Below are 26,588 nucleotides of genomic sequence, written 5' to 3'. Positions count from 1 at the left end.
ATTTTCGTGTAATTGCAGGATTTCATTCTTTGTTTTTGTAACCTGCACAATGATGTCACCTGTAGGTAATTTTGGGGTACCCACTTTCCACAAACTTGGAGGGAATGAGTTGGGCTGCAGAATACTTAGGCTAAAGGCCAATAACTTTATTCTTTAAGAATACAAGAACCCCAAATTTAATATGGACCTCTGTCTGAGATGCATCTAATAGCTGAAGACCCTGAACTCTTGTATATTAAAAAATAATCAGGTACATGGTGTGGTGGCAGCCCCTTTGGATGCAGAGCTACCACCCTCTCTTCCTGTTGTCCCAAACTGCCAGAACAGGCATTATCTATTCCCATATCCTCCCTTTTGATTAATTTTCCATAGTTGGGAAGTAATCACAAAGTCTTTTGTTCACAGAAGAACTGCTCAGTGTGATACAGGTGACTGACATGCAAATAACAGAACTGGGTGGTTTTGCAGTAGACAAAGGAGTAAGTTAGCCCCCCGAGTCTTTAATATCATTATTATTTATAGTGGTGAGTGGCTGTGGGTTTGAAGGTAAGGCTGCTCCCTGATTTCTCACTGGGAGTCAAACATCTGAAATGCTTATGGTATCAAAATCTCTGACTGCTCCATCTGAATAAGCAGTTCAGCTTGGATCCACAATGGCAGTAGTTCAGAACAGATGCATTACCCTTGTTTTAAATCCTACATCACAGTTTATCTCCATATGTATCCATTTTGATCAGTCTTCTAATCTGATTTGGTGGATGCAGCTGCTCAGTAAAGACAGAAGCAATTACAGTGTGTGCTGGGCTGCACATCTCCCATAGGTTCTTCAGCGATGATATTACTCTCCTCTGGACCACCAGCTCCACAGCCAAATTAGCCACCTTTTTGAGAGGGCCAATGGCCTGAAGGAAAGTTTTATGGTTTAATGAAACAGTAAGAAAACAAATATTAAGTTCTTAATGAAAGAACTGAAAATGAAAAGCACACAGTAGTCAGTACTTTATGATCCATGAATTCCTTTCTCTTGCCCTGCAGAAAGCACATGTGTTCTGCAGTAGTTGGGCTGATCCTGTTGGCAAATCTTTTGTTCACTCTAATGGTGCAGGATCAGGGGTTTGAGAAGGAAACTGGGAACAAGAGAAGCAGATGAGACCTGCTGAGGCAGAAATCCAGCCTTCTGCTATCATGGGCTCTGCACCATGAAATCACTTCCATAAACTTTTCAAGCCTCCATCACTGTGTCAGATTTCTTTGTCCTCACAGCTCCCCTTGGCATACTTTTCTAGTGACTCACCTTCTCATTTTTCCCCCAAATTAATTCACGGCTGTAGATGCTGCTTTGTTCTTGAGCCAAAGTTGTTCTTTAGCTTGCATGGATCTCCTTTCTGCTGTGCATCCCTCTGACATACTTGGCGACAGCAGCTACTCTCCCTCTGCCCTTCATTGTCAGCCAAGATCTTCTTGACATGTGCCGTGGGATGGTGCTTTGATTGTGCTAGCAACCTTGCCCTCTCCCAGAATTCCTGCTTAGTATAAAGGCCAGAAAACCACGGAAGGTAACACTGCCGTGAATGTCACCTTGGAAATCAGCCCCAGCACATTCTGGTGGGGATGGCAAGTGTGAAATGAGCTGTGGTGTCTCACATACAACAACCAAACACATCAGTTGTGTATTTCTTTAGATATCTTTTTGTGTTCAGCACTAAAATTTCCAGGGAAGCCCTGCCAACACTGATGCTGGGAAGTATGTTGCTGCTGCACATGATGGTTGGTATAACGGACCGTGTTGCTCTCCCAGATAGCAACTGGCCATACCTGGAATGCTGTGTTCAGTTTTGGGCCCATCACTGCAAGAAGGACATCAAGATGCTTGAGTGTGTCAAGAGAAGGGGACAAAGCTGGTGAAGGGTTTGAAAGGCAAGAAGCGGCTGAGGGAGCTGGGATTATTTAGTCTGGAGAAAAGGAGACTGACAGGGGAGACCTCATTGCGTTCTACAACTACCTAACAGGTGGTTGCAGTGAGGTGGGAGTCAGTCTCTTCTCCCTGGTAGCTAGTGACAGGACAAGGGGAAATGTCCTGAAGTTGCATCAGGGGAAGTTTAGATGGATATTAGGAAAAATGTCTGTACTGAAAGAGTTGTCAGATATTGGACCAGGCTGCCCAGGGAGGGGGTTGTGTCACCATCCGTGGAGGTCTTTAAAAGAAGAGTAGATGATGTACTTGGTGACATGGTCTACTGTAGTTGGACCTAGTAGGGCTGGATAGATGGCTGGACTTGATGATCTTGAAGGTCTTTCCCAGCCAAAACCATGCTATGATTCTAAAGCTGACCATGGGCCGCAGTACTGACACAGAGCTTGGGAGGTGGTTTGAGCGAAACTGAGTGGATGGCTCATTTCTGTGGTTTCTGAATTTCAGTAGGTTCCATTTTTCATCGCTGAAGCCATCATTCTCTGTGAAGGAATAGGGTTCCTTCACCTATTGGGTTTGTGAAGTCCTCATGGCAGAATCTGCCAGTTTCTGTGGGCAAATACATCACTGAACTGCAGAAGATCACAACAACCCAAGACAGCTGTAACGTAGTTGTCATTACAGGAGTACTTTCAAAGTAGTCCTGTTCAAATGATTTTATGGGTTTGCTGCAGAAGTCACATGGTTCCCAAGTAGACTGAGATCGAGGAATTGTGATCCCAGTACATTTGAACGAAGCCTTTATTGATGGAAATTTTAATGGAATGCATTTTCTCATGGAAATTTAATTTTCTCCATTTAAAGCTGTATTTCTTGCAGATGAAGTGAGTGCGCTTGTTCATTGTGAAGATAACAATACAGCCAATGAATTGCATATGCCTGGGTAAACTCTAAACACACAAGCCTAACATGGAATATAAATCTAAATGTCTTGCACATGCTATACAAATTCAAGAGTCTTCAATAGGGCCCTGTTTCACCAAGGAGCTGATTCCAGAAAACTTTGAAAAAGCAGTGGAATAACTTTAACATTATTAAGCCACATAAAGACTCCGGAATATAGTACAAAATCACTCATGTTGATATTGGCTCCCCCCCGGAAAGAAAAAGAGATCAAAGTTTTTTTTTCCCCTGAAAATATTAACCTTGAGTTTGTTTTCAGATTTTTAATGTAAAATCTCATTTGCTTTCTCTGTTTTCAGGACTGAGGCATTATTGTTACCCTGGTTCAGTAGGCTTTTTATAATCAGTTCCTATACTTGCATTTATTTAGCTCCTTCTTCTGAATGGCATGGAGATGAAATTCAGGGTCTTTGCAAAGGTGGAAATATCTTAAAGAATTGCACCTTTAGGATAACTCACAGGCTTATTTATAAGGTTAGAGCTCCATAAAGTATTCAGAAGTAATTTAATTGGTAAGCTAACATTAGTTTGGGATGAACTGCTGAATCCCCATCCTTCATTCATTTTCTGTTCTATTGTCTTCTCCTTTTTAGTGTGTTGTAGTGCTGGGTTACTCAAACTAGAGGAGGACGCCCATTTCAACAAGAGCAGGATCAAAGCTGGGTTGCTTTTTTTCTTGAACTTTTTGTCTTTCAATGTAACCATTTCAAAATCACAAAATTGTAGGGGTTGGAAGGGACCTCCAGAGCTCATCGAGTCCAACCCCCCTGCCAAAGCAGGTTCCCTAGGACAGGTCGCACAGGTCAGCATCCAGACGGATCTTGAATATCTCCAGAGAAGGAGACACCACATCCCCATGGCAGCCTGTCCCAGGGCTCTGTCACCCTCACTGTGGGAAAGTTCTCCCGCATATTGGTCCCTGCATATCTCTGTCAAAACCGAATGATGCTGCATCTTAATGGGATATATTTATTTAATATCTGCAGACAGAACCACCAAGCAACCCACTGTAATGCATCTTGAGTTTCTGCTTTAGATCTTCGTTCACCAGGGACCATGCTGACTCTGGGATTTTGTACAGCCTTGAGACGTATTGGGACTAATACACAACCAGCCAGCATACCCTTACACTCCCTAGACAGGCTTTTATGTGAGGCAGACGGATGTGGAAAAATTCCCCTTTTCCATTTCAATTATTGTAATTAGACTTTCTACCTCCTCCACCTACCCAGAGTGGGAATACCTTTCTCATAAATTGCCAGTGCTGTGAAGGTGAGGAGCCCAGATCATGGATGACACCAGCACTTCTGTTTGCTCTGCAAAGAAGGGATGCTGTATGTTATCCTGATTCCCCAGAGTCTTCAGAGACAGTTGGAAAAACGCCGGATGGTTGAGCACTGAGGGGGAGCAGATCTGTCCAACATTAGGCTGCTTTTTCCAGCCTATAAAACCGAAATAACTAGCATGGAGGCAGTGGCAAGAGTCAGGATGGCTTCAGTCCTGCCTTAGGACCCTCTTCTGCAGTCATGGTGTTAGAGGGGAGGTCTTGCCTGAGTGAGGAATGCAGCACAAAACAAGTTCTTTAAACCAGGATGTTAATTGCTGATGGGAATATTTACAAATAGGCTTCTTTAATGATGTGATTTGATCCTAAATAACTGCTTTATCTCATCAAGTCCACAGCATGGGAAGTCTAATGGGAAGGTTTGGTCCCAGCAAAGTATGCTTGGCTTGAAGAAAAGAATCACACTTTGGAAAAAAGAAATAATGGAATGTTAAATTAGTAATGGCTTTTGCAGCTTGTTAGCAGTTTGATCCTTCTATGCTGCAAAAATTATTTCAGTATTTAATTTCTGGGCCTTAATTTGTGCCTTTGCTTGGATTGATTTTTAAAGAATTTCTTGTGCTTGGATGAGTTTTCCTGCAACAGAAGAATAATATTACAATAGATGGTTTGCATTTGGCTGCCAGAAGTCCCAGCTGTTGCTCAGAGGATATTCTGAGCAAGTATGTAAATAACGTTAAGACTGACAGGCTTCCTTAAATGCCCATGAAAACACAGCTTACCTCTCCTGGGCCTCAAGTCCAAGAAAGAAGTGATATTTGTATTACTTTGACTTTTGTAGGTCTGTTTGCATGCTCGAGTTAGATAAATGCTCATCTCCTTGGCTGCAGCAGGTCACCCTGCTGTGCCTGCCCTGCCATGGCCTGCAGCTCCCGCAGACATGCTCAAACCACCTCTGTAGGAAGGCTCTTGGGTATTGCTCTTAATGTGAACTCAGAGCTTGGCGTGTCGTGCTGAGATGTGGTTAACCTGCACTGAGCTTCACACTGCGTTAGCCATGAATCTCAGCATCTAACCAGCGAGGTAAGGATGTGCCAACAAAAGCTCATAGCTACTGCTTCCAGGTGTGCTCAGTGAGTCTGCAGTAAACAAGGATACTGGTGAGACACTCACTTTTGTATCCTCTTGTGGGGGTAACAGACCTTACTGGGGCCATAGAGAGGGTTAGAGGAAGAGTTACACCTGCTGAGATGGTGCTGGCAAGTGTCTCCATGCATGTCTCCCATCTCACAGACATCCCTGAATTTCTCTTTGCTTGAGGTCATCACGTACCCAGATTGTGAAAGGGAAGCTGAAATGCTTTGCACATTGTCAGGAATGGTTGAGCTGAAGACTGAATCCAAGTCTCTTGAAATCACACCAGTAGCTCTACTGCAAGGCCACTGTTCCATCAGAATATATTTTCCTTTGACTCTAGCAGCTTTTGCTAGAGTCTTTGCCTTTGTAGAGCAGATCCAAAGCTCACTGAAGTCAGTGGGAGTCCACTTACTGGTTGCCAGTGGGCTTTGGATCAGTCCCATCAGGTGCTTTTTTCCCATATACTAGAAAGAATAGTTCTGTTGTTTATTTTGTAAACTGTTGGAAACTGTTGGAAATCACTGATAGAAAACAATGTTATTGCTCCCATCTCCCCACTGGAAATTTCTGCTCCCTCAGAGCGCAGCTACATAAACAGCTGATTTGGCATTTAGCACAAGGGGAGGAACGGACACGCCTGGCAGAATGGTGGGAATGAGTTATTGGGGGTGATGAGGGAAGGACCTTGGAACGGAGCTACTGCCAGTGGAAGAAGCTGTGCTGGGTGCTGAATCCGCTGTTTGTGTGGCTGCAGTCTCTTTGAAGAGATGGGAAGTATCAGATGTGGGTGGGAAGGGATCTCTTCGTTATAATTAATGTGATCACTGATCACCCAGTTAGTATCTAACAGCTGTACGTGAAGGTTTCCTTTAGTTCCCCAGGGTCAGCACCATCCACTGCCACTTCCCCAGACTGCAAAAGTGAGGGGTGGGCATTCCCTGCTTTTTTTCCCATCCCATATTTCCCCATGTGAGCTAATTAGCCATTTTACTTAGCAGACTTGTCTTGGCTCACAAAGGATTCGATCCTATTCTTTATGAAGTCACTGGCTGAAGCAGCAATGATTCTGTGGTGTGATTTCGTTAGGTTTTCTGTGCAAGGGACAAACTTCCAAAACTCCAGTTGTATTTCTGTTGGCTGGATTAGGCCTTTGATTTACCCAAAGGCCACCAAAGCTGTAATTTAGATGAAGTTGTCTCCTGCAATTGTAGTATGGTCATTGTCTTTATTTAACATTATACATGTGGGCTAGAAACCAAAATGTGCTCCTGGCAGGTCCTCTGCTTGTTTGCTGAGGACCTCAGAGTCTGGATTCATCATGTTTTGTGTTAGATTCTCAGATAATTGCTTAAGTTGAAGATCTAATTCCTCTGTGAACCTGGGAGCCCTCTGTAATCAGTGAAAGCAAAACAGTTACTTCCAGAAAACAATTCAGAAATTTAGATGGGATGCAAGTACCCATGGTCCTTATGGTTGTCTGTTTGTTCCTACTGACCGTAGGGGGAGCTCGGTGTAGATAAACTCCTTATTTAAGCAGTTTAGTGAAGTGTCTGAAGTTAGATGAGATGGATTTGTGGGCTGGCGACTAGTGTTTTGTCATGGACCTCACTTAAACTCTCATGGAGCTGCTTAACTGCAGATATGTTGTTTCATAAGGAAAAGAGAAACCTGTGGGAAAACAAAGAATATCAATAATCACACGTACTTACATCTGGCAATAAAGTTTTTTAGGGAAAACAAAATCAGTACAGCAGCTTATTGCCTTTGAAACTTAAAGCTATTAAAATGTTCAACATGAAGTGTCTATTTTTAAAGTAGCAGTTGAAAGAAACGCGCAAGATTAATAGGAAGCTAAATTGAAACCATGTTGGTTGGTAGGTACCTCAGACAAACACTGCCTTAATGGGGAAGCATTTTTGGGGAGAGCTGTGTGTGTGCCTCAGCTCGGGCCACTGCTTGGTTTTGGTTTTTATTTTGTTTTTCTTAGAAAGCAGAAGGGGGTAGAAATGCCAGCCTGTTAAAGCTTTTATTTCCTTTTTTTAGACTGTTGTTCAGTCGAGTTTGTTAAGCTGTCTGAAACAGCATCCTATGACAAGTTAAGACACCACCTACCACCCCAATGCATAGGGAGTTGCTAATGTAAACCGTTCTCCAGCATAAGCGGACAACAGGTCTGCCTGTGGAGAGCCTTAAAGACCAAGAAGGAGGCGTGTAGCGATTGTGTAGGAAGTGATGGAAAGGAGGTGTGACTATCCAGCTGTTTACCTGGAAGGGAGAAGCCACCTGACACAGACGTCCAAGAGATCTCTGTTGCTGTTTGCTGCTGTTGGAGCAGATGCAGCTTAGAACAGATAATTCTCCTCTAGCTAAAGAGCAGGAAAGAGGAGCTGCATCTCCAAGAAATGTTTAAAAAGGAGCTGTTGTTGGAAGTTTGTTCAAAGATGACCAATCTCATGCTAATAACCGTAATTGCTTGCCCAGATGAATGGATGGACTCAAGTTCTTGATATTAAATAAAAAAAAGGGAGTTTGAGCAGGGAAATAGGGTGTTGGTAGGTTGGACCTTGTAGAAGAGATTTGGTTTCATTGACATCATGATCATTTACACAGTGTCCAGATCTGTCCTGCTGGCTCCAGTCAAGTTAGGAAGATCCATGCCAGCAGCAGAGCCATCCCACATGGCTTTTACTTTATCCCAGATGATTTTTAGGGTTTTTTTTGGGTTTGGGGCTTTTTTAAAGTCTAAAGGGAACTGTCTGTGTGGTAATAATAGAAGAATGAGCACTGAAGGACCTTGTTAGCAGCCTGAAGGAGAATATGCAGATAGTTGTTTTATTCATGAATTGTTAGCAAAAGCAGTGAATGTTAGCAGCAGCCACTGCATGGAGCCACGTAAGGAATAACATGCCATGAGTAAACTGCACATAACTTCCAGTGTATATTTCCATTAGGGAGACCTGTGTAAAACATTAAAGTAATTTAAGTAATATATGTACATTTAGATGTGCATTATTACCTTACCCTGATACTCAAACCTGGGCTCTGTATTTCATTGTGAGGTTGACTCAGAAAGTATCTTTATGGGGTTAAATTAAATGTGGTATTAAGGCCTGATCAACTGCATGCTGAAGGTAGTAGGGTGCTTTCTGTTAGCTGTGGCTTGTATTAGTGAAATGCCCCACGATACACACTGTGTTCAAAACATCAGTTAGAGATTGTTCCTGCCTTGCACTGTTGCCATTGACACTGTGGAGTAAGGAATGGGCAGGAAGGAGCAAGGGTGCCAGACGTGCAGAGTTTGGAGTGAATTGGGGGATATTGTGAGAAGTTTCCTTTTGGAGATGTCAAAATGTTTTGACTCTGAAATTTGAAAATATGACATTTTTTAATACTGATTTTATATGATCGTATAGTATGGTACAAAATGTAATACTGAGTAGGGGGTAACGGTATGCATACGTGGCATATATTACCATTTGTTTTCATGTTCCATATGAAGAAGTTGAGACAATGAAATACAGTGATACGGTGAGAATAAAAGGTATGAGTCCAGATTAACTCAACAAGTTAAAACTTTTCGCTGAAGCCAGTTTCTGGAAAGCAGTTTGGTTTCCAAAAATGCTATTTATTATGTAAGGCTACTGCATCAAACTTCTCCTAGCTTTCAACCGAGTTTCATTATTATAAATGAAACCAGTGGTGCCCAACAATTTCCATTGTGGCAGCCTCTAATGCTGTTAAACATTTACCATGCGTGCTGAAATTGTGCATGCTGGGTCTGCTTCAGGCTGAATTGCTTTAGAAACAATTGGCAGAAATGCTTCAGCAGCTTCAGCGACCAAGCACAGGGAAGAATACGTTATTTTGCTTACAATAAAGTACCTTACAGCCATTGCAGAGAAAAGCCTTAAAACCAGCTGGAAATCAGGATGCTGGGATGGATGTTTTGCATCCCACACGTCTTGCCATTGTTTGGCCAAGGTGTGGTCTTTTGCAGTGGTCACATGTTCTTGGTGTTAGAGCTCAACAGCTAGACTCTATCTGCTCAAGGAGGGTTTTGGTGGAATCAGGGACTCATATCTGTTTGGAGTGTTTAATATCTCTTTTACTGTTCAAATATGTATGGAAGGAGCAGTAGCTTTAGGTAACCTGTGTTCTTGGTTGATCTCCTTAGTTAATTACTCCTTTTAACTAAGGAAAAAAACCAGCTGATCCACGGAAAAGAGAGTTACATGGGATGTCTGCCGTTCTTTCTGTTCTTCCTGCAACCTCAAGTTCAAGTTTTAACGCAGGCTTTGTGAGACTACGCTCTCCTCATTGCCAAAGAGGAGCCGGCAGTGCCAGAGATCTAATCAGGTGGTGACACCGAGGACTAGCGGTGATGTTTGTGAACATGGAAAAAGTAGTTCTCCTGGCTCTCCCAGCCAAATGGCTGGCCAGAAGTAAGGTTTCAATTATAAGCAGAGCTAAAGTATGTTTGTGTTAATGATGGATCTGTCGGCTGAAGAGCAGATACTCTGATGAGAATGTACGCGACAGGATGGCACGCACGTTGTGAATTCATTTGACATTGCTGCTGCTTGAGTTTGGTTAATGAAGATGGGTGAAGTCTATCAGCTGATAATCATCATCATTGAACCCAAATCTCTGTGAGAAGTTGAAGGTTGCAATGTTTCCTGGGCTGCCGGGTGTCAGATGTGTCCTCAGAGTGCCAGGCTGGGCGCTGGGGAGCAGAGGCCAGACGATCAGGGCTATGGTGGAATTGGGGCTGTTTTCAGTCACTGTGGGGAGCCGTGGTGTTCTCTGTAAAATCATCAGGACCCATTTGTGGCTAATTTCTCATTATTTCTCATGATTTCTGTCTGGCAGTGCTGCTGCTCCCTATGCGGCTGTGGGTGCCCAGGAACCAGCTGTGCCGTGAGGAGAGGTGGAGGCTGGTTCGAGCTGGTTCTGGCTGGCTGTGGCAGCTCCATCCCAGGGCACTGTTGTACACGGAATTAACAGACCTAATAACATTTGAAGTACTTTTAATTAATTCCTTCAATTTGGGGGAAATTATTGAAATCTCATTCTTCAGAAAGGTGGTAGTACTCTGTTGGTTTTGTGTTTGTGCACCATTTTGACCCTGATGGAACTAGTCCGCATCGATAGCAAGATACTGTCTGTGAGGTAATTTTTCTAACCCCATGTTCCTTCATGCTGGCCGACTTCGTGGGAATCCTGGTGCCATCCAGGTGTGACCCCCTTTCTATAACTCTGCCTCCTAAAGGAAAGGTGAGCTTAACTCTCTCTTATTTTCAGCCTGCTTCCGAGTTTAAAGACATCAGGCTGACTTTCTTTCCTTTTGGCTCCCGTGTCGTCTCCCAGGGGCCCATCACTTCTGCGTGGGCTCTACACTTGGAGTGGAATGTAACCTGGTTGTCCTCGGTAGGTTACTAATCACAGCTTTTATTTTGTTGTGTTTAGGGGGAGACAGCTATCCAGCCTTTCCTTACTTGTATTTACGGATCCGAAGAAAGGCATGATAGCAGATAAGGTGTGCTGACGGACAGGATGGCCCCGATGGCAAACTGCCCATCCGGTGAGTAAAGCCTGCTATTGATGAGCCCTATGAAAGAGTGACTATTACTATAACGATATACGTGGATAGATACAGCTGTGTGCCTGCGTACACCTATACTTGTGCTCACATACATGTATTTCTTTTAACGTTGTGTTAACAATGAGGGTCAAGGTGTGCTTTGTACTATTCCTGTGCATGTGCTTGCTTAGGTATTGCATACTTTATTTCTTCTGGGGACTTCTTAAAGAAATTACTGATGTATAAGCAGTGCAACTTGAAAGAAACCACCTGGAATCCAAATAGTTTCTTACAATGCCTACAGTTTCGCAATAAGAAAAAATAAGTCGTAGCACTTTGAGGCAACAGAAATGATCTATTATTTCACAAGAAATGAGCTATCACTATATGGTAGGAAAATGAATGCAGGGTTCTGCTTTGAGGTGTAAATACTCAAAAAATTATTTACCTTTTGAAAATTATAAGCTGTGGTTTTGCTTATTGCAAATTGGTGCAGCTCCCTTGCTTTGAATGGGAAAGAGCTGATTTCTATCGGTTGAAGATCTGTCTCTACATTATTGGTGTTTTATTCAGAATTCTTGGATCGCAGTACATTAGAAATCACTGCAGTGGATTTACCGTAAATATGCAGGTTCTGTGGGGCATTATTCCCTGAGTAATCCCATTGATACCAGAGGCTTAAAAGTAATCAAGAGGACAGGTTCCTCTGGAAAGGGAAAAAGCTGATCAGTAGTGAAATATGGTTACTGGGGGTAGTACCAGAGCCTGCTTTCCAGTGTGGTAATGAGCTCAGTTGCTACAGCATTGCCTCTGCTCCTTGTTCCATGCACTATTGTTTGCCAACCATGTTGGGTTCAATACAGCGCCTCTTGAAATCGATAGGAACCTTTCCACTGACCTCATCAGGTATTGGGTGTTTAGGGATCTTGAACTAGATCAAATAGCAGCTATTAATGTAGCCTGGCCTCCTTCCAGCTTTAGTTCTTGCCTGTGGTGCTTATACAATCTGTTTGGTATATAATTTTCTCTCATTTCATAAAAGAGAGAGAATGACTCAGAGCCATGCTATGTACTTGGTATTTTTGTTTGTATGTTGTCACCTTTGTATTCAAAGAAGATAAATCTAACAGCCATCTAGTTCCTGCTCCTTTCTGTACATGTTTATGTATTCAAAAGCTGCAGTTACATTTAGATGACTGACTAAAATGACTATGAAAGTTCAAAGCCGTGTTTGTGCTCTCTTAAAGCACTCATTTTTCAAAACTAGGACAGGGTTTGGTACTGTTTGAATATCAAACACAAAACCTGGGACAATGGAAGGGTCTGATTTTGATGTTGAGGGTGTTTCAGGAAGGGAGCTGGTTGAAATATTTCAATTTTAAGATGGTGCAAGCACTTTATATGTTGGGAAAGGGAAAAAAATGAAGCAAATAACTGCAGAAGGCATTTCAGTTAATTTGTTTGCACATTTCTCCACTCTGTTAAGCGGGGACAGGGTCGGTAAGGAGCCTACCTCAGGTACATGAGTTTAATATTATAGACGATGTGTGTGTTTTTTGCACTACTGATTGAAGAAGACCGGCATCCAAAGTTTGGTAGCTCTTATCACACACAGTTTTCTCCCAGCTCCATTTCCACCAGCGGTTTGTCCTGCTTTCTGCTTTTCCCCCTTCTGGTTATTTGAATGAAACAGGTGTTTCACAGAAAGATGGAGTGCCTACAGCTCTCATCTCTCTCTCACAACTGGGTCTTTTGTACTGCCCAGTGGATTAATGGGGTGGGGAGGAGGGTAGGTACTTAAAAAAATAAACAGTGAGTGCAAACAGTGGGAAGGAAGAGGGAAGGAGTAAAGATGCATGGAGTTGACAAGCGAGATGATGTCCTTTATTTAGCCGAGGTGATACGGTAGTCAAGGGATGTTGAGAGGAAGGGCTCTTTTTAAGGAAATAGACTGATGTACCACCGAGGGGTAATATATTGCCAGGCATGAAGCAAACCACAGCGTATCTGTTAGTGGCCAATGAAAAAGTCCATTGGGTTTGAAGCCTTGGAGCTCAGGTGTAGTGAAAGAGAATAGGGGCTCATTGTTAAGGCAGGGATCAGCGCTCCCTTTTGTTCCCTGCCCCCCTCCTCCTTTGGCACTACAATAATAATGTCTTGTCACTCCGAAGACATGCTGGCATAGATCATGTTCACTGATGGATGTTCAGTCAATGAACGTACTAAAATGGTTTGTTTCTGTTGATGTATGTCTTTGTAGACTCCTCTAATGGGAATGTAAATAAATGAATCCTTCACCAGTGATTTCTTTCCCTGTAGTCCAGTTTAACTCCTGAGTGCTTCCCTACTAGGAGGCACTCCAAATGCTTTGCTACCTTATATTACTACAGTTTTTGCCGAAAAAACCCCTCACGAGTTTGTTGTATCCTGTTTGCTGTCTGAGTGTGTGGGCAGCTTTCTATATAGGTGAATGCAAGTAATTGTTTAAAATTGGTAAGCAAGGTTGAGAAATCCAGACAAGCAGCCAAGAAAGGTAAGGGCCTAATGTCCATGGAGACAGTTGAAAAGATTTCTAATGATTTCCCTGTGAACTGTAGAGGTGATAAGAAGCTCTTGAGAATTATTTCTTTTAACTAGTGTGCACAACCTGGTTTGTATGGGCTTGGGAATCATAGAACTGGAACATTGTTTCTGTGGTCAGATCTCAGTGGTACATAGGCATTCCAGTTGTACTTGTCCTCCAGACACTGAAACTCAAAAACATCTTCAAATAATACTCAGAATTAATATATTTACCCTTGCTGATAAACCCAAAGTAGCTTTTACAGAGATGACAGGCCCTAATGTATTTATTCTCAGAAGGCTTTTTCACCATAAGTATGCAGGAAGAAGAGTTATGAGATTAACATGGTTTTCCCATCCCCATTCCAGACTTTGAAGAGCTCATACTTGCACAGTTTACCTTCACTGCTGGAAGCACCATCTCCCATAATCACGCATTTAAAGAACCATTTAATGACCACTGGCCCAAACCCATTTCCTCTAGCCTCTGCTTAAAGAGGCTTCTTTTCCAGAGCAACTGATACGCCAGCAAAGGGCTTCTGGTGAAGATGAAAATGGGAGGTAACAAGCCTCATGCTGTCACTGTGACTTCAGTTGTTCAGAAAACTTATAAAACTGATCATGGTTTTCCCTCTGTTTCCATAATCAGACAAATCTGTCGTGACCAGGATATACTTGCACAGCAGAGATCGAGAACAGTGGAATGTCACGTGGCTACAGAAATGCTCACAAGTGCACAGCACAATCTGATATGAAGTCTAACCTTATTACAAGTCCATGTGTTGGGACAACATATCGTATACCTGCAGCAAAGACACTTAAAAGCCTTCTCCTACTTCAGCCTCTTGTATGTAAGAGATGCAAATGCCAGAGTTTGCCAGGAGACCAACTATTGACAGAAATAAAATTTCTCCCTTCCTGAAATGCTTTCACTAGATCTTGTCTGTCCTGGGGTTTTCAACATGAATGTTCTCACTGAGGGAGAAAAACATCTTTTTAAAAAAATGCTATTTATTTTTTAGCCCATGTGCTTACTGACCCTTGTAGTGAAGTGCTATTTAAAAGCTGTATTCTAGAATGGGGAACTTTGTACCTCCATCACCTTCTCCTATATATATTTATTGTAGTGGAAATGTAAGAACTTTATTGAATACTTGGCTGTGAGGACACTGGGACAGAGCATCTTGTATCTCCATATCATTCCTTCATTATTTATGGTTTCAGCATTAGTAACATGCTGCACCAGATGTGAGTAAGAAGGAGGGGTGCAGAAGAGAACTTCAAATGACTGCGATGAATAGTTGAAAGTGAACAGAGGGGCTTTTAAAACTCCTTTAAAGAAAGCCTAATGCTTCCCTAAGCAGCAGCCTACTGATGATGGAAAAGTCACAGACATACCTGCAGAGATTTGGGAAGCTCTTGTTTCAGTAGGCTTTTATGGCAGCTAAAAAACAATATTTCCATGCTCCTGCAAACTTGGTGTGTCCAGCTTGCTTTTCTTCTTTGCATTTTGCTCTGTAAGGACAAGGTGAAACGACTCAGTGCCAATTTCCAAACCATGCTTGGTGTTAATTGGTTACACACAACAAGACTAAACTTTACTTGTGTCTGGTACTTTAGGACTGGTATATTGTAAATGGTGTCATACACAGGGAAGAACTTTGCTGGAAAAATAGTTATTTGTCATCAAGACCGTTACCAGTGAGACTGAATTCAAATTTCACACGGTCGTAGTGTTCCTGTCCAATGCACCATCAAGGTGTAACACACAGAGGACTTGAGGAGTGCTGTCTTAAGGACCGCTGTCTCCTGGCTGCATTTGATTTCTGATGGTAACACAAAATATAAGGCCCTGAAAGCCCGGAACCTTCTCTGCCTTGTAAAACCAAGCGGTGACGTTCTGTTTGACAGGCACTGCCTGTACTTTCCTGATGGCACTCTGGAAACCCCACACTAGTGTAAATCGTGAATGAAACACTTTCTATCCTCTTCCTGCATCGCCTTGTTTTACAGCAAACTTTCTAAATACCCTGGACTCAGACTAAAAGATGTCAGCTTTTACAGCGTCAAATTCTTCAATTCTTTTTTTTTTTCGCCCTTTTTTGGCAATGTGATTTGAAAAATGCAGCAGATGTAAAGGATTTTTTCTTTCTTTTTTTAAGGAATCCTTGAACTTTTAAGTGAGTCAGTTGTTTGAGTACAGTTAAAATTGCTTCAAGTGGAATCAAACGGTCATCCTTGCGTATGCTGAGCTTTGCAGGGGTACGCCTCGGCGGGGGGTGCAATACGCTGCAAGCTAATGGCAGTGCTGCTTCTCCCCATGGCCACTGATGCTGAGCCACTGCTTTGAGGTCTCCCCATGGGCTCTCTCCCTCCTGCCACTTTCATTTCATACCATGGTGGGTGCATGTGCTTGAGGGACTGTGTAGATGCACTGTGGGTGGCCAAATCCTGGAGGTGAGGGTGAATTTGTTGTGTGGATGAGGGGTCGGTGAGGGCTGGCGAGTATTTCAGCGTATCAGCAGCAAGGTGTGTAAAATGTGGTGTGTACAAGCAGCCTGAGCATCAGTCCTGCCTTCACTGGTGGGTTCCTTGTTTTATGCTGATTGCATTGATAGGAAAATGCCCTCAAAGAGCTTTAGCTCTGAAGTTAACGCAGGTTTTTGTGTGGGTGAACTAATTGGCATAGCAGGCCGCACCTCTTCACACAGGCATTTCGGAAACAGTAAAGCAAACAAGCCCTGTGGTGCCAAAATCCGAGCGAGAGCTGATGAAGCCCTAATGGGAGAACAGCTAAATAGTGTGAATGAAACATCAGTAAGTACAGAAGTTAAAAATACACATCTCAAACCTTGAGGACGCTCTGGGGACTCAGAAGCTATATTGATACTAGACTTCAAAAGATCCAAATAAACAGCAGGATATTCTCAATGCACAAAAGTACATTCTTGTGATGTCAGCGAGATGTTATTTCTGCTCTGCAAATCTCAAGACAGATGCCTTAAAAAACGGTCCAATAAGTTGCTTCTTATTTAATTTGCATTTAGAATTGCTCTTGTTTTAGTTTCATTTGTCTTAGAAGCTTAGATTCACACTGTGAATCCCAAATTTCTGCATTTCTGGAGATAACATTACTCTAATGCTTCTTTAGGGGAGAGTGGAAGGCGTGTGTGGTACTGAGCTGTGTTTCAGAGAGCTTGAGTGCAGTTTGTGCCTGTGCTGGATGACCTTGGACCAGTAAAGCAGGAATAATAACACTGATTCGCTTTGTGAGATACTTTGAGATCCACACATGGAAAATACCAGAGAAGAGAGAGCTGTTAATAAAAATCCAGACTTCTGGATGCTTCTCATTCTAAGTGTTAGAAAGACCAGCATGTCCTTTCTACCAGTGCAGGTGGCTTTCTGGTTCTCAAACGCTGGGTAGGAGTGGCTTTCTCTCTTTATTCAAAGCAAATGAAGGCTGTGGATGGTACATACATACAGTGCTTCCAATGCTGGAAATAGCTGCAGTTGTGGTATCTCCACCTGCGTTAGTTATCCTGGGCTCCTGCAATCATGAGTGAAAAGAACTTTAGAGGATGATTCCAGTGACCTATTTTGGATGTCTGCTTTAGGCTGCAATCGCTTTTGTCTGCAATACTTATTCCTTTCAGTGCTCACAAAGGGAATTTGCTGTGACCACTTGGATCCAGCCATGGTGGCTTAATAAAAGCTCACAGTGCATGTTTCACAGTGCTGTGCTGGCAGATAGCTGCCCTGGCTGGCTGGCAGCGAGCAGCAGTGGTTGACTTTCTACTGGTTAGATGTGGTGCAGTTGCTTTTGCAGATATATTTTAACTCACTTTTGTTTGCCTAAAAGAAAATGAAGGGTAGCAAGGTAGGGAGAAAAGTTTTTATATTAATGTCCTCAGTATAATGTCGAAACTCACATAGAAGTGATGGCATGAAAAATCCAGACCATGACAGAAAATAGTGTACCAATTTGTCAATTATCAAAAGAACCCATGGAATAATTTTCTCTGATATAAAGCCTTTGAATAAGAGTCATAGGCTGGATTAATTGATGACCGTACTCAGATTGGTGAATTGTAAGGATAGTCAGAGCTGAAATCCCAAAGCACTGCTCTAGAGGAAAATGAAGTGCTTCCAGCTCTGGAGGTTCTGTGATGATTCCTATGACAATGTGTGTTTATGGTGAATACCAACCTCCTGACAGGGGACTGGAATACATGTGCTTTTACGAGTTTGTAAGAGCTGGTTGCTGTAGGAAGGACCTCACTGACAGTGGTGCAGTTTGTGTAGGCTGGTGTGAGTTCAAACAGCAGCATCTGCATGTCTTCATGTAAAAGCTCGATCACTGAGAGCATGGAACTGCCATGTTTTACACAGGCTGTTTGGGCCGGGCTAGGCTTCTCAATAGAAATATAGAAAATAGAGAAGAAAAGTCATATAAAAATATAACAAGGTTTTAAGAAATTACATTAATGCATTGTTTAGATTCACCAAACAAAATCAGGGACCACTGGCCATACTGCTATGTGAATGAGCAGCCGCAGGCATCCCCTGCTGTGCAAGCATTTAAAACACACCTTAGGAAAAGAGGTTTACTCTCATGGGGTGCTCTGACCAGGTTAGTTGGTTCAGTGGGAAAGGAAACATCCATGTCTAAGGGACAAGGAGAAGACCACTTCTGTGCATTCATCACTTTCTAGTTTGGAGAACACTGTAGTTCTCAGAGCCTGAAGGGCTCTGTAACTTGGTTTGTATTTTTAATGCATCCAAACTCTTTGTACAAGAAGGAAGCTCAGATAGAAATATTGCTGAGCTTTTCTGCATGCATCCCACCTTGCAAATTCCCTTAATTAATCTTCTCACCTCGGTGCTTCAGCAGCATGTGAGGGCTCCGTAATGCTCTGTGACACAACGTGAGCTTTGGCAGGGGAGCTACTTTTTGAGCTACATTTGAGCTCCATCGTTGAGAACTTATTGGAGGGCAGTGCGCTGCAAGTGGGATGCTTGAAAGCTAGGTGCTAGGGAGAGGGAAAGTTCTGCATGGGCAAGAAGGAAGATTATAAATTAGAATTCAGCTTAGCACATTTGGAGCCACATAAATAGATTAGGGATCTGAATCCCTCAAGGATTCAGAACTGCAGCCAAAGCAGAGGGAAAACATAATGCTTCAGTACCCTGTGGTTTATGCACCAAATCAGTTTGAATTAACAACTAATGTGAAGTGGGTTTGGAAGGATTAATAACCCTTGCCCAGCACTTATTGTATGATGATCAGTTATAAATCTTCTTTGAGAGAAACAGGAATTAGCCAAATCCTTTCTCTCTGGCGATAGGTGATGCTCATGGCATTCTTCAAGAGCAGCCTGGTTTGAATTCTGGTGGGTTTTTTTTTCCTCCTCAGGGTGAGGCTGTGGATTGCACGTGGAAATTTAGGCATTTCCAGGTTTCTCAGAAGATACATGCTGCCAGATGGGCCTGTCAAGGGATGGGACAACTGTGTGAAACTATGGACTCCCATTTGCCTGGCTTATACAATTAGCAGCATACAGTTAATTCCTTGGAATTGGACACATTTGCCCAGAGAGGGAGTAGAAAAAGTGTGAAAATGGTTGCAAAGTCTTTGTTTGTTACTTTTCATACTCTGACTATTTCAGTCTTTTAAGCTCATTTTTCCTACTTGTTGTGGTTGTTTGAAGTGGAAAACTTTCCATTAAGGACTACAAATCCTGTTTCTAGTTGATGCGTTGCCCATTTGTATTTGTGCCAAAACCAGTATGACTTGATTTCTTCTGAGCATATGTCAGCTGGTGACCCACCACACCTTCTCTTGTGTGGCCTATATAAACTGATGCTGAGTGAAGCTTCAAAGAGTGACTTTCCTCCCTGTAGGACTCTACCTCACACTTATTTCCAATAAACTGCCATCCTCTCATTTTTCCACAAGCAACAGTATAATTGAGCAGTAACCTCAGTGGATGAAAATCTGTGCAGCAGATGAAAACAACCAATATTAAACTAGAGGCAGCTGGAGCGCAGTCATGAGGCGTAGAGACCTCACCTCCCATATAATCTCTTTTATGAATCTTTAGAGTTTAAGAGGAAAAAAAACCTGCTCAGCTGTTTGCTGGAGGTGAAATTCTTATCAATGCAGGAAAGAGGGAGAGCTGTTTGAGCAAACAAATTGTTGTTTGTCCAAAGAGCAAGGAGGGGAAGAGTTAGCCTTCCTTGGGAAAGGGTCTGGTTAGATCAGCCAACTGTGAACCCCCTGGGGTGTTTCCATCTGGACAGTCAAATTTGTTTAGGCTGTTGAAGGAGAGGTGCCAGAAGATAGTCCTTTGGATGACAGAACAGACTGCTGCTATGTTATAAAAAAGCATATTTTGCTTGTTGCTGTTGTTATTATTATAAATTAATGCTTAGTGTCTCTTTGTTAAATACACCTGCACTTACCCAGCCGATGCTTACGGCAGCTTTGCTGCTGCCAACTTACTGCACAGGATGCAGGTGATCTGCATAAGGCATCCTGGCACAGGACTATGATGGACCTACCACGCGTACTTGCTCCGAAGCCCATTCTTACAAACTTTCAAGGCTGAGGGTGCACTGAGGGTGCACTGAAAAGGTTGTCACTGTTGCTGAGAAGTGGGTGTGTGGAACAGAAATGGTAGTTGCTCTTTTGAGCTTCCCTGAGTGGTCCTAGAGAGCCAAAGCAGTTCCTGAGCCAGGAGTCATATGTGTGTGTCACCACAGCCGTGGCCCACAGAAGTTGTTACAGGTGACTCTTTCCCCTTTTCCATTATGGGACAATTGCATGTTTACTCCTGAGAGGACCTTGGAACCAGCTAGAATATCCACAGGAAAATCAAGTGAGATTTGCTATGCTGTAGGCTTACCTTTTCCAAGTCGACATGGAAGTACTTGCAAAACTGTAGTTTGGTAGATCTCTTCAAGATTAAGCTCCTGTCAGTATTTTTTGTGAATAATGATCATGGAACCAGAACCATAAAAGGCATGAAAATACTCTTCCAAGGTACACTTACCCCTGTGCACATCTATGGAATGTGATTTTGAAATGCCTCAAATTCACACTGTCACAGAATCTGTCACAGTCCCCTGTGACCTTGATCAGGAGCATTTCTTTTAATGCCTGTTATGCTTCCAGATAAGCAGAGCACCACCCATTGACCCACACAGGTCATTATCCTCTTCCTCTTTATCAGGAATCCTTCAGCCAATTAATCACGTGCTGCTCTGCAATCTCAAGGCTCAATTATGCCTGGACAAGTGTTGCTCAGCTGTTCCTCCTGCTACAGATGTGACATATCCTGAGATTAGCTCAGATTCGCGGAAGGTCACCGATTCAATATCAGGTGCTAAGAAAAGCTGGGCTGTCTGGGAGGGAAGTGACACCATCTTAGAGGCATTTTATCACAAAGTAAGTGGAGATGTCTAAAAAATCCTGCTTGCCACCACCACATCACAGCAGGTCCTTTTCGCTCACTGTGGCCTCTCATCCTGAGACAATTTACCATTTTTTTTCTAGATGGAGATGTCAGCAGACTAATACACTGAGAGTAGGGCACTGATGACAGACAGTAGCTAGTCCTCCTTTCGTGTAGTAGATAGCTTAACTTTGAATCCCCACGAGAAACCTGGTTCTTCCTATCTTTTGGAAACCCATTTTATGATCATCAAATACTTTATGTTTTTCTTCTCATTTTCCTATTGTTAGTACTTGCTTGGTATAACCCATCATGGACACGTTGTGTATGCGAAATAGATGGTATATTTGATCTAAAAGTTCTGATTTAGGTTTTGTGGTTTGGTTGTTGTTTTTCCATGGGTATGGGTTGACATGCTTGTTTTCAGAGGCCTGGGTCAAAGTATGTTTTGTGGCTCCCAAAAGTACTACAGGGCACCCACTGAAGCTATGAGCAAGCTGTATCTAGTCTAATCCTTGCTGGTGAGGTAGTTCTTTTGTAATAATTTTCTTTTCAGCTCCACAGAAACACAGGCAAACATTTAATAGAGATGCTTGCAGTTCTTTAAAATTATATAATCCTTCTGGAAAAAATGGCTTTCTGGTTTCCTGTGAAAGTGATGAAGGGACTGGAACATCTCCTGTATGAGGAAAGGCTGAAAGGGGATCTGATCAACACTTAGAAATATCTAAAGAGTGGATGTCGAGAGGAAAGAGCCAGGTACAGAACAAGGGGCAACAGGCACAAACTGGAACACAAAGGCTCTGTCTGAACATGAGGAAAAAATTCTTTACCCTGAGGGTGACCAAACACTGGGACAGGCTGCCCAGAGAGGCTGAGGAGTCTTTCTCTGGAGACATTCAAAACCCACCTGGACGTGACCCTGACCCACCTGCTCTAGGTGGTCCTGCTTTAGAAGGGGTTGGACTAGGTGATCACCAGAGGTCCCTTCAAACCCCTGCAATTCTGTAAGCAGACATTATTAAAAAAAAAAAATCTGAGTTTTTAATCTTTACATTTGGTTCTTAGTCACTTTATTTAAAAAAGCTCTCTTTTTTTTAAAGACAATACAGCAGATGCTGAATATGTAATTGTTTTGCTATAGCAGAATGTTTACTATACAGAGTAATGGCCCTTTATCACTCTCAGACTTGAAATAAATGTTCTTAGAAACGCCTCCAGACGGAAGGCAGTATTGGCTTTGCAGCTGTGGATGGTGCCGCATTGAGTCAGTGAGCAGATAGGATCTGGTTCTGCACCATGGCGCTGGCTGGGGACTCTTTACACGCTGGTGTGAAGCCAGAGATAGGCTGAAGTTAAAAGGGGTTTAGGGCTGTGGCTGAACAACTTGATGTAATTGGGGCCGAAGCAGCTGTACGTGCGCTGCAGGGCTGTGTGTTAGCTCGCGGGGCTGAGGCTGCCTGTTTGAGAGCTGGAAAGCTCCTTGTCATAAAACACCCCGATATTCTGCACCTTGTTTTCTGCAGACAGAGCTACTGACATTACTTCTCTTTGCAGTCTTAAGTAGAGCCATTTGTGTGTTAGGTGTTGCACGGAAGCATACAAGATGATAGCCTTTTCCCTTTCTTTTTATAAGAAGTCACTACTTGCAGACAAGGGAGAAGAGAAATGTGTTGCCCGAGGTTAACACAGCTCAGAAATGGCAGGAGAAGGAGAAAACCCCAAACTATGATGCCTGCCATGGCACTGCTCAACAGGTATCGGGCGATACATACGAAAGCTGTAGCAGCATGCTCACGTACAGACTGATGTGACTGTCCCACATCGTCTTTTACAGGTTTCAGTGAGGTTTAGACAAGATGTAAGCAAGTTCATTCTGAACAGGCTTTACTACTCAGATTCTGACATACCGCAGTAGGGTCATGTGGATATGCGTTCTGCTGTGCTAAGACACTGAGAAATGACTTCAGAGAGTGCTTTGTAATCCAGGTTTATGGCTACGTGAGTCCGGTGTGATGTATTTGTTGCTGGAAAAGTTATGTTTGCATCTTGTTTTAAAACTTTGCGTTTTTTGAGTATGGAAAATGGAGACAGTGGAAAGATGTGGGTGTAGAAGGGGTGTTTCACTTGAAACTTGTTATATTTTATTTTATTTCTCAAAATGACGAGATAATATTTGGGCACAGCTGCTTGTTCAACAGCAAATACTGCAGATGTATCTATTTTTAGGACACAGTTATTTGAATTACTATTACTATTATTTTGGCTGTCCAGAAATTTGCTGGGAAGCAAGCCAAACTGAGCTCCTAATGAAAATAAATAGTTGCCTAATTGAGACATTTTATCTTGGAAGCCATGTAATTAAAAATATGTTCAAGAGGGAGATGGGACCACAAATGCTGTAGGTGTTTGTTATGAAAATACCTTTTTATAAAAGAAGAAGAAAGTGCTGCAGTCTGGAAAGGTAATAAATGCAGAGTTCCCTGACGGCATTGCCAGGAGGCCTGTGACCGAGGCGTAACATGTAGGGGTGATGGGCTGGAGGCTGAGGAGCTGGATCGGGACTGTGACTTCCATCTCTCCTCCATTGCATCGTGTTGTGTGCGCTCACGTTGTGTCCTGCGCGTTCGGTGCGGGATATGTTCTCCACAAAGGCTGATCCTGTGTTTTACTGACTAGTCTGTGAGCTGGATGTCACCTTCTGCCGTGCCTTCACAACCCAACAGCCAGGAGTAGTTACACCCTTAACCTTTTAAAAGTAATTAAATGGGAACTTCAAACATACCTCCAAAAAAGCAAATAGAGGTGGTCCCATCTTGAAGACAAAAAAAGAGGATTAGAACTGGGCGGGGGGGGGGGGGGGGGGGGGGGCGGAACTGAAGTTATTTTGGCTTTTTATAATTAATATTCCAATTTCCTGACACTTGTCACTTCATCTCTCATGGGGTTGGTGCTGAACTCTGCCACTCTTTTTGCCAGGCTTTCTGCTTCTGATGCTGAGCCACGGGAATGGAAAAGAAGCTTGAAAAAACAGCATAGGAATTTGCCAGGGATGTGGGTCAGAGCAGACTGTGCAATTCAGTTGGGGGCGGCTTATTTGCCATGTCATCCCATTAGGAACCAGGTGAGCTATTTTTCTATCAAATCAAATATTTTTTTTGTTTTGCTGCTGTCCATTAACAACTATGAGTTCATTGGGTAATGTCAAGAGAGCCCAGCTGAGGGATTCATGAGCAGTGTGCATCTGGTGCAGTGATCAGCTAGTACTGACAGAGGTACTGGATATTAATGCGATAATGCTGGGCTTCTTGGTGGAAAGGACACCTATCCATAAGCATAAAGTTAATAAAAAGTTAAGCCAGGATTTTACTGCTCTTCATTTTTCTAGCAGTATCTTGAAGTTAATTGAGAGGGATCTTCTACTATCACTGAAAAGCACAGGAAATTTTCATCTCTGCATTCAGAGCTGGATTAAGATTTACCACGTTCCTCCCAACGTTGCAGTATTTAGAAACAATTCTTAAAGTTGAAAATAAAAAAGCTCTTTGGCTTCAAACCTTTCAAGTCTTTGGCTAGGAATTTGAATATTGGGCATATAATATGAAAGGGATGATGTAGTGCTGTTTCCCTGGTGCTGGATCTCCAGTGCTGTATCTATGCTGGGGCCTTGGCAAAATGAAGAAATGCTGAATAAAGTTTGTTTCCTCTGTAATCAGATTGGATCAGCCCTGTCTGAAGGCATGTCCTTTTATTTTTATAAAAGACATAACCACGTGTTCTGAAAGGACCAATTGGAAAAAGTTAAATCTTTTTCTTGTTTTCAATTTATTCCACTAGTTTTAAAATACGGCTTTGCTTACGGTCTTGAGCATCATGGTTCATTACTAAAACCAGGTAATTTGCTTTACTATGTCTCAAATTGAAAGCTAAACATCACCAGCCACGTTTTACAGGGAGGGATATGAAGGTATATCGAGTCAGTTGTCTGCAATCACCCTGTAGCTCTGCAGAAGACTCAGAAGTAAAACCCATGTTTCTCTGCTTGAAACAAGAAGTATCACCTCTTTTTTGGTAACTTAAAATATATAATATATTGTTAGTGATTGTCTGTCTGAACAGGTTATTAACAACTGTGTCATTGGCCAGGGAAAATATTTGTGTTCAGGCTCCCGTTATCTAAGAGCTGTGACTGGATGTGATTTAGCATCACATTTGCTGAGGTAGGAAAAGACAGACAAGCACTGGGACATCTGGTAGGTAATAGTAAACTGCAATCAGGTGGAAATATTTAAGCTGAACATAAAACCCAAAACAAGAGCCTGACCGTGTAACGAGTCATGGTGGTAAAACACTACGCTGAGATGGGACAGGGCTGTGAACAGGGAGCGCTATGGCCGGTTAAAGTCGCTATGAATGTGTCTGTTGATTCAAGGAATATTGAATCCTATCAGTGATCACATAAGTATACTGTCTTCTCCCAGGAAATCTTGTCCCTAGGTCCTGCCCTTTTTCTCCCCCTAAGAAATTAAGGACTCTGTTGGTGGTGATTGTACTTTACCTTTCCCAAGTTCCTTGGTTCCGGTTGGACGTGGTCAAGATTTCATGAGATTTTTAGATTAAGGTCCTGTGAGCAGATGCCAGCATGCATGTGAGTGCTGCTGTATGCTTTTCTCCTTCTCTCATTTATTACCTTGCAGCATCTGAATACAGAGGAAATTAGAGATTCAGATTTGTATTTCTCAAAGAAAGAAAAAGAAAAAAAAAAAGGAGAGAAAGAAAAAAGCAAAAGAAAGGGGGAAGGATCCCACCAAAATTGCTTTGTGATTCTCCAAGGGGTCGTGACCCCATCCCGCTGAGACTGCTGTTCCAAAGTAGTAACTCGGTAGCTAGAGTTTTTTAAAGTGGTTGTTGATTGGCTTAGCTGTAAGAAAATCACATTTCCCTGAAACTCTTAGGGATACTTTAAATGGGTGGATTATCCAGCTGCCTGATTAGAAGTTTGGGTTATGTAAACACGGTGTGTTTAGATTTAGGCTTTTCAGTTGAAGTCCAGGCAGCTGTTTGCACTTAACTCCATCAAGGAGCCCAGTTAATCAAAGAGCAGGAAGGATTTTTTACCTCCTTAAACCTGTGTCATTATTTCTGCTGTCCAAACTCTTTGGAGTTAGGCTTGCTGCAATGTAAAACAAGGTATTTTGGATGTTCTGCTGAGGAAACAGGAAAAACTGGCCGGGGTTTTGGCTAGGGAGATGTTGTGCCTTGTGGATTTTTCCTGCTTAGCTCTGACGTAACCATTTTGCCAGTCAAAACTGCGTCAAGCCTCTAATTGCAACCAGTTTGGGCCTTTAAAGCTATGGATCACAGTAGTGATCTGTATTGTTATCCAATCTGGTTTAATGGCTTCTCCACATATTTATGATTTGAGGGGTCAGCTTGCTTTCATAACCTCTGTGGGTGAATAGCCTCTGAAATCGAGTCCCTGAATCAAGAGATCTGCCCAGGACCAGGGGCATGAGACATCTTTCCACACTTGGATCTTTATGTCCATGTTCTGTAGTTGATGTAGAAAAACAGTAGATCACTTTAAATGGCCTTGGTGTCTTTACGCCATGAATATCCGAGGTTCTGTTTCATCTTGTGTTTGGTGTTTTATTTGGGAACAGCTCCAGTAAGTCCCGTGGGGGAACTGAT

This window comes from Gallinula chloropus (genome assembly GCF_964237585.1).
Source record: "Gallinula chloropus genome assembly, chromosome: 3".
Taxonomy (NCBI): Eukaryota; Metazoa; Chordata; class Aves; order Gruiformes; family Rallidae; genus Gallinula; species Gallinula chloropus.
Note: the sequence above shows the minus strand (reverse complement) of the source record.